Raw genomic sequence first — 9495 nt, forward strand, 5'->3', positions numbered from 1 at the left:
AGAACTTCCGGAGGCCGAGGCGGGGGATCACGCAAGGTTGGGAGTTCGAGACCAGCCTTGCCACCACGGTAAAACCCCGTCTCTACAAGAAATACTAAACTGAGTCAGGTACGGTGGGGTATGCGCTTGTAATGCCAGCTACTCGGGAGGCTGAGGTGGGAGAATCACTTGAACCTGGGAGGCGGAGACTGCAGTGAGCCGAGATCGTGCCACTGCACTACAGCCCAGGCTGTAGAGTGAGTAGGACTCTGTCCCTAAACAAACAAACAAACAAATAAATAAATAAATAAATAAATAAATAAATAAATAAATACATTCTTTTCCATGCTGACTGACACTTGCAGGCATCGGTTGTCTTCGGGCATCATCTAGCGGCCACTGTTCTTGAAAGTCTAGGTGACATGGAGGGAGGTCTTGCTTACTTCACTGAGCCTGGGCAACGGGTTTCTCTCTCTCCCTTCTGGAGGTCCCTCCCTCTCTCCCTTGTTGCCTAGGGAACCTCCGCCCTGGCGGGGGCCCTATTGTTCTTTGATCAGCGCTTTAGTTTTCTTTGTGTGTTGGTTTCTTTCATGTGCATAGACTCTTCTACTTGGGTTTTAGGAGGGGTCACTTTAATTTTCAAGTTGCCTCCTGGCTCCCCCCACTACCCACGTCCCTTTACCTTCATTTAGTGAGTCAGTTAGGTGGGTTCCCCCCAAACCCCCCACCCACCGCCTCCCAACACCCTGCTTGGAAACCTTCCAGAGCCACCCTGGTGTGCCTCCGTCTTCTCTCCCCTTCCCCCACCCCTTACCGGCAATCTCATTCTTGCCAGGCTGACATTTGCAACGGTGGGCATCAGGCCTCACTCGGTGGCCACCATTTTTGAAGATGGGGGTGGCACGGTCCCACTTCCCTGGAGGGAGCTCGGGCCGATGGCATAGCCCTTGACCCGCGTGGGCAAGCGGGCGGGTATGCTGTTGTGGGGTTTTTTCCCCCCACTTCCCTCCTCAGGCCTCCCTCCCTACGAAAGCTTCACCCTGGCTGGGTCTCCATCACCTTTTATCATGATGTTTTAATTTCTCCGCCCATCAGCCAGTAGTTTCACAATGGGAATGGCATCACAGCTCTAGTCTGGGCGTTGTTAGTATTTGCCCATAATAGAAACGTTTTCTGAAAACTAATACTTTGCTCACTTAAGATTTCCAGGGACGGCGCCTTGGCCCATGTTTGTTGTTTTGTTTCGTTTTGTTCGTGTTTTTCCTTTTTCGTATGTATTTCTTTTCAGGTGAAGTAGAAATCCCCAATTTTCAGGAAGACGTATCTTTTCCCTAAGACATGTTAGCTGCTGTTTTCTCCTGTTGTTAACTAGCGCTTTTGTGAATCTCTCAACGTGTAGTGAGAGCCGGTTGATGTTTACTTCAGAACATCTTATTTTCTAGAAATCCATAAGCGAATGCTGCTGCTGCTCTTGCTGCTGCTGCTGCTGCTCTTGTTGCTGTTGTTGTTGTTTTCAAAGCACACCCTGGCCACCCTTTACGGAATCAAAAGCGTTATAAAATATGTGTAATTATTTCCTGACCACGCCATTCCTCCTCCTGTCTCTGACTCTCTGTCTCTCTTTCTCTGTCTCTCTCTCTCTGCTTGTCTATTTTTTTCTCTCTCTCTTTGCCTGTCTCTCTCACTGTGTCTGTCTTCTGTCTTAATCTCTTTCTTTGCCTTTCTGTCTCTCTCTCTCTGCCTGTCTGTCTGTCTCTCTCTCTCCCTTTCTGTCTGTTTCTCTCTGTTCGTCTCTGTCTTTATCTCTGTCTCTCTCTTTCTTTCTCTCTGTCTCTCTGTCTCTGTGTGACTCTCTCTCTGCCTGTCTCTCTCACGGTGTTTGTCTTCTTTCTTTCTTTCTCTGCCTGCCTCTCTCTCTCTCTCTCTCTTTCTCTCTCTCTGTCTCTCTCTGTCCGTCTCGCCTTTCTCTGTCTGTCTCTTTGTCTGTCTGTCTGTATCTCTCTTTCTTTCTTTGTTTCGCTGTCTCTGTCTCTCTCTCTGTCTCTCTCACTGTGTCTATCTTCTGTCTTATTCTCTTTCTCTGCCTGTCTGTCAGTATCTCTCTCTCTCTCTCCCTGTCTGTCTGTCTCTCTCTCTCCCTGTCTGTCTGTTTTTTTCTCTCTCTTTGCCTGTCTGTCTCTCTGTCTCTGTCTCTCTGTCTCTCTCTCTGTGTGTCTGTCTTCTGTCTTACTGTCTCTCTCTCTCTGTGTCTGTCTTCTGTCTTACTGTCTTTCTCTTCCTGTCTGTCTCTCTCTCTGTCTGTTTCTGTCTCCCCCTCTCTCTGTCTCTTTCTCTCTCTGTCTCTTTCCCTCTGTCTGTCTTTCTCTTTCTTTCTCTCTGTCTCCCCAACTGTCTCTGTCTCTGTGTGTGTGTGTGTCTGCTTTCTGTCTTACTCTCTTTCTCTGCCTGTCTGTCGGCCTGTCGGTCTGTCTCTCTCTGTCTATCTCTCTCTCTTTCTGCCTCTGTCTCTCTTTCAGTTTCTCTCTGTCTCTTTCCATCTGTGTCTTTCTCTGTGTCTTTATCTCTCTGTCTCTCTCTGTCTTTCTCTCTTTGTGTATCTTTGTTTCTCTCTGTCTGTCTCTCTGTCTCTGTCTCTGTGTGTCTCTCTCTCTCTTGCTCGCTCACTCTCTGGCTCTTTCTATCTCCCGCCCTCTCTTTCTTGGCAAAATAAGTTCAAGTACATCTAATCTAATCCATTACCACGGCCTGAATTCTTAACTTTAGACATCCCAGATTTGATCTCCGTACAAAATACTGTACAGAACTGGAGAGTTGATTTCTGTACTTGGATACCTCATAGATAGTACATATTAATAAAGATCCAACCCTAAAATCTGGGGTTGCATCTAGCTTGGCTGTCTCAAAAAATCATACCTCTCTTCACCTAGGATGCTGGGAGGGTTTTCTCAATGTGCATCTGCTCATGTCCTTCATGACCTTTGACCAAGCCCTGTCCGTTCTGTCTGAAATATGTATCTGCAAACACTTCTCTCCATTTCCACAACTACCCACGGCCCATTTTGGAACCACTGGCTCTTTGAAAAAAAATCCCAGAAGTGGCTTTGGCTTTTTGGCTAGGATGTCTAAACCTGCTGAGAACTTTCCTGCCCAGGATTCTGTGTGAACAAAAGTGCTTCTGATGGGAGCTGGGATCCTCAGGACCATGCTTGCTAGCTCTGGATGAGTCTCTGGAAGGATGCACGGGACTCCACAAAGCTGACCTGTCCCACCGAGGTCAAATGGATACCTCTGCATTGGGCCGAGGCCTCCAACTTACATCACTGTCACCAACCGTTACCTTCAGCATCCTTGTGAGCCTGGCCAAGGCCCTGACTCCGGGGAGACTCTTGGGAGCCTGGCCTTCCTCAGCTAAAGTCCAAAGGGATGGTGACTTCCACCCACAAGGTCCCCACTGAACTGCAAAGATGTGGAGCGTAGGTCAGAGAGGGGACCAAGAGAGGAGACGTCCTGACAGGCAATGTTTTCCCTAGGCTCTGGCCACCCCACTCACGTCCCATGTACTGGGCACCCACAGGACACCACCACTTTATCCCCTCCTCTGTACACAGCCGCCCCAACCCCACCCCACAACCCAGGCACACACACTGGAGGTTACAAAACCACACGGCCTGAATAGAGCCTGACGGAGCGAGAGCTCATTTCACGAAGCTGGGGGGGGGGTTGGGGTGGTGTAGGGTGGGGGTTGGGGGTCTGTAGAGAGCCCGATTCTCCCTCGTGAGTGGCTACAGGATACAAATGAATATCACTTCTTGGGCGGAGGGGCTTCTTTAGGCCGTCACGTTTGCCGTCAACGTTTGTGGGACTGTCTCTCAAACCCTTCCTTGAGGCCACAAAATAGATTCCACCCCACCCATCAACGTTTCCCCGGGTACTGGATGTATCCTGTCAAGAGACCTGAGCCTGACACGTTGAATTAAACACCTTTATTGGCTTTCTGTGTTTGTTTGCTTCTGAGATGGGGTCTTGTTCTGTACCCCCATGGCTGGAGTACAGTGGCGTGATCTCAGCTCACTGCAACCTCTGTCCCCTGGGTTAGAGTGATTCTGCTGCCTCAGCACCACCACACCTGGCTCATTTTTTTATTTTTAGTAGACACGTGATTTGACCCTGTTTCATTGGTTTTCACTGGAGATTCTAGATTTGAGTCACACCTCATTGTGTGCCATATAATGACTTCTTTTTTTTTAAAGCACAATATATCTGCTTTATTTGAGTGGCTGTGTATATCGTTATAATTGTGTTATAGATGAAGAAAAGGTATTAAACATGGTGCTAATGATAGTGAAAGTGAAAAGAAAAGAAAGACTACCTATTTTGTAGATAGAATAAAGTTGCTCAGTATTTAGAGTTACCTAAATACGTCAGCATTTAAACTCCTACTACTAAAATCTTGCCAGTCTGAATAGTCCTCCTTTAAACACAATTTTGATATGGTTAAGGTTTTTAAGAATGTGACTCCTGCGGAATAGCTGGACAGACAATACACATTTAAAAAAGAACAGCACAAGCATCCACCAGACTTGGGAAAAAATCAAAAACAACACAAGCCTTATGAAGAACTGAGTTCTTAAAATATTATGGAGAACATAGCTATTGGAAGAGATGGCAATATTGGCAAGTTGATTGTTACATTGTTTAGCAATAGCTAGCACTATTTTTCTGGCAATCTTTCAGGCACTGCAACTACTACTGCAAAATGATATATAATCCATTAAACAACATAATCACAAATCAAAAAATATTTTAGTAATATAATGCTTCAGATTTAGAAGCAAATCAAGTGTTAAAACTCAACTGCTATAATAACTAACCCCAAAGATAACTGTATCTGACAAAAAAGCTTCTGCAGAGTTACTACTTCAGAATTATACTTTCTCTTGATATTTATTTTATTTTATTTTTATTTTATTTTTTTCTTGAGACAGCATCTCACTCTGTCGCCCAGGCTGGAGTGCAATGGCATAACCTTGGCTCACTGCAACCTCCACTTCCCAGGTTCAAGCGATTATCCTTCCTCAGCCTCCTGAATAGCTGGGACTACAGGCGTCTGCCACCATGCCCAGCTAATTTTTATACTTTTAATATAGGCGGGGTTTCACCATATGTTCTCGATCTCTTGACGTTGTGATCTGCCCACCTTGGCCTCCCAAAGTGCTGGGATGACAGGCATGAGCCACCATGCCTTGCCTTCTCTTGATATTTAAACTTTTAAGTCAGTCCAGAGAAATACAATAAATGCCAACAGTAAGTATGGTGTTGAGGCAGAAGTAGGACCAAACTTTTTCATATGTTATTTAGTTGATAACAATATGACCTGGGTAGTAATTTCCTATGTGTCTACTTATACACAAATACAAAAAAGTAAAACAGAGATACTGCTAAATAAAGGATACATTAAGTTCTTAATAGTAACTCAATAAACTGGAACATTTTCAAAAAGCAACCGGTGAACTTTTTCAGTGTTTTTTTCTATTATCCAATAAGTGAATTATGCTATTCCTTTCCAATTTCCCAAGCACTTTTAGTCCCAATCACCATTTTTGTGTTCGAAGAAAATGTAACAAATCAAGTAACAAAACTAAACAAGCAAACAAACAAAACACAACTACAGTATCTGCAAAAGTTTTGTAGAAGACTGAAACTGTTGAGTATAAGCATCTCGTATTCTATTATCATTAGTTAACTGAAGAGTTTGTTAAAGACATACATTTCATAAAAAAAGTTAGTTTGAAGTTATTGACCAGTATGTACCATTCGTAAGTATTAGTAACCAAATTCATGACAATAAAGAGCTATCTAACAAGAAAAATTAGTTACTAGCAGCACCATCAACAAGACTTTGTCTTTACAATTCATTACCACTTACCATGCATTGTAATGTCTAGGATTGACTCTGATAGCATTTCAAAAACAAGCTAATGCTTTGTCCAACTCTTCAGTTAAGACAAACCCTCGCCCTAATAAAGTATAGGCATAAGCATAATTTGGTTCCTCTTGGATAGCTCTCTGGAAGAATTTCATTGCAATATCGTGTTCCCGTTGCAGACTGAAACAGTTCCCTGCAGCACACCAGGCCTCTGGCGAATTTTTATCCATCTCTGTTAAGTCTTTTGACAGAAATGAAAGAGCGACATCTTTTTGAAGATGCCAAAGTGTTGTAGAGTAGATTTCCATGCCTTCGACTCTATAATTCTCAATCCTTCTAACCTCTGAGAATATTCTTTCAGCTTGCATGTACTCTGAAAGTTCAAAATAGGACCTTCCAATTTGGCACAGTACCCAACCAGTATTGAAGTGGCGAGAAGGTAGATGGCTCAAAATATTTATAGCCTCTTTGCAGTGGTATGAACATAAAGCTAAATAACCTTTCCCCCTTTCACGAAGAAGGCTCATCAAGCCTTCTGCTGCTGCTCTTTGTAGATTAAAAGCCTGAATCTGAGGTGTGATTGTGGATATTTCCTCTTCTGAATTGATGGAAGAGTCCAATTTTGTAATTTCCAGGTTGTCATTTATATTAGATTGAGTTATTCCTCTTTTATTAGTTTTACTTTTTGTTTTTCTGTTTGGGATTTTAGGTGGAAACTTCATTTTTAATTTCTTCTTATTCTCCTTGGTTGTGGAACTGTCACTAGTAAAGAGTCATGAACTTCTTCGATGCAGTTCATTTGGGGGAGATGTCATAGTGGGGCTCATTACCTGAGTTGTTGTAGTTATTTATGGACCAGAACTTTCTGTTAGTGAAAGAATTGGAGTTACCTCTCGGCTATTTCCACTCTGCGAGAAGACAGATTTTGCTCCAGTTTGGCCAATTCTGGCAACAGACTTTTTTGAAGGGACTCCAGTGGATGGCACATCAATTACAGAAGGTGTATTAGTGTAGTTTTGTAAATAAGATCCATCTCCAGGACTTGGGGTTTCTAATGGCAAAATCCCAAAACTTGGGGTAAATGGACTAAGAGCTGCTGGTCCTGTTAATAAACTTCGACCAGTTTTTGGTTTATTTTGAACCTGTTTAGATAATATGGAAGTTCCTGTTCCCAGTGGGATAGTTTCAGGTGAAATTACAGCTGAATCAATAAAAGACACTGGGGAATCTGTATTCAAGGAGTACTTTGAATTGGAAGATTCTAAATTGACTCTGTTAAATTCAATTGTGTCCTGGGGTGTTTCCATAAGAAAGGTCTCAGGCTGTCTGTGACATAAACTGTGGTTAGGTACTTGTGTTGTGCAAAGTTGGGCAGACAGTTGCTAAAGTTCTGTAAAGATGTGAATTTACATGTTTGGTCAGGATCTGGCTTTTCACCTATTTCACATAATGATTCAAAGGGATAACAGAGGAAAGGATTTAAACTAAGTCTCTTTTGGAAACATTCTTATCCTTTGCAATATACACATCTTGCAATTGTATATTGTCTTGCAATATGCACATCCCAACAATGGAAGGGGAAAGCAAACTGAATCACCAAACTCAGTAGCAATATCATCATGGCTTTTCTCCTTATTAAACACTCCACCAGATAAGATTTGTTCCCAGTCTGCAAGCTTACTGAGATCAACACAACATTTTGCAAGCAGGTATTTGCATTGTGGTGTAGGACAACTGTGTCTTTTCAAGAGTCTATATGCTTTATAGCCCTTTCCTGGGAGGTAAGAACAGGTCGCCATTAAAAACAAGGCTTCTTCTGAGTGTACTTCTGCATAAAGGCGTTCTGTGAGGAAAACCCCATCTCGGTAAGCATAGTGGTTTAGTGCTTGCCATATAGCAGCCTGGAAGGGTTCCTGCAGCACTGTCATCCTCGAGGCAAAGGCCCAATTTCTGCAGTGCCTCAGGAAACCCCCACCCCACCCACCCCCCTCCCCCCTGTAGCTGCTCCGGCCCGGCCAGCCTCGGCTCATTTAAATTCACCAGTTACTGGGGGATGGGGGTGGCTGAGCCAGAATGACTTCTTTATCCTGCCGACTCTGGAAAGCCCGGCCCCTTGTGACCCATTGCAAAGCGAATGTCACCTCATGTTTGGGAAACAGATCCACTCCCAAATTCAGTGGAGGGATGTGGCATGTAGGACAAAGGACTCTCTTCCTTCTGATTTGGTCTGCACAGCGGGGCCTAGGGCTGGAGTCCTCTCTGTGAGGACCGCTGACTCCCTCTACCTTGGGTTCCATTGGCCTCACCCTGTGACATGGGTCTTGGCAGATTCTGGCCCTTCCTGGCCCTTAAGTTGGTGTCAGAAACCCCATCTCGTGTTCGGATGCCCCGAATAACTGTGGCTCGTGCCTCTCTGGAAATATTGGAAATCTCTCCTCTACACATGGTCACCTAAAACCCCAGGAGCTCGGGACACACATCTGCCATCCACCTCACTGCTTGTGGGAAAGAATGCTGAGAGTCTTTTGCCAACTCTCTCTTGACTTGAGTTCTTCATGGGTGTGTGGTTAAGACGTAGTGAGACCAGATGTATTAACTCAGGCCGGGTGCTGGTGGCTCACGCCTTTAACCCCAACACTTTGGCAGGCCGAGGCTGTAGGATCCCTTGAGGAATAGCTTAACCCTGGGGAGGTTAAGGCTGCAGTGTGTGAGCCATAATGGAGTAATTTGGATCCAGCAGTTTTCTAAACAGTCATTTTGTAGAATCTGCAAAGAGATATTTCTGAGCTCATCGAGGCCTATGGTGAAAAGGGAAATATTTTCGAACAAAAAGAAAACAGAAGCTTTCTGAGAAACTTCTTTTTGATGTGTGTATTCATCTCACAGTGTTGAAACTTTTTTTATTGAGCAGTTTGGAAACAGTCTTTTTGTAAAATCTGCAAAGGGATATTTCTTAGCCATTTGAGACCTAAGGTGAAAAAGAGATATCTTCACATAAAAACTAGGCAGAAGCATTCTGAGAAAGTTCTTTCTGATGTGTGCATTCATCTCACAGAGTTGAACCTTTCTTTTGTTTGAGCAGTTTGGAAACAGTCTTTTTTTAAAATATGCTTATGGATACTTGTGAGTCCTTCACAGCCTATGATGAAACAGGAAATAAGTTGACATAAAAACTAGACAGAATCTTTCTGAGAAAATGCTTTGCAGTGTGTGCTTTCATCTCGCAGAGTTTAACTTTTCTTTTGATTGAGCAGTTTCTAAACAGTCTTTTTGTAGAATCCACAAATGGATATTTGCAGCGCTTTTAGGCCTATGGTGAAAACGGAAATATTTTCACAAAAACACTAAAAAGCAGCTTTCTGAGAATCTTCTTTGTGATGCCTGGATTCATATCACTGAGCAGAACCTTTCTTTTGATTGAGCAGATTGGAAACAGTATTTTTGTACAATCTGCAAATGGATATTTCTGAGCCGTTTGATGCCTGTAGTGAAAAAGAATTATCTTCACATAAAAACTAGACAGAATCATTCCAAGAAACTTCTTCCTGATGTGTGCATTCATCTCACAGAGTTGAACCTTTCTTTTCATA

At 43.5% G+C, this 9495-nt stretch overlaps 1 pseudogene; it reads right to left on the reverse strand.

Annotated features, from left to right (window-relative positions):
- Nucleotides 1–5901: 5901 nt before the first annotated feature.
- Nucleotides 5902–7074, reverse strand: LOC129050061 (cell division cycle protein 27 homolog; annotated as a pseudogene).
- Nucleotides 7075–9495: the final 2421 nt, after the last annotated feature.

This window comes from Pongo abelii, chromosome 16 (genome assembly GCF_028885655.2).
Source record: "Pongo abelii isolate AG06213 chromosome 16, NHGRI_mPonAbe1-v2.0_pri, whole genome shotgun sequence".
NCBI classification, from domain to species: Eukaryota; Metazoa; Chordata; class Mammalia; order Primates; family Hominidae; genus Pongo; species Pongo abelii.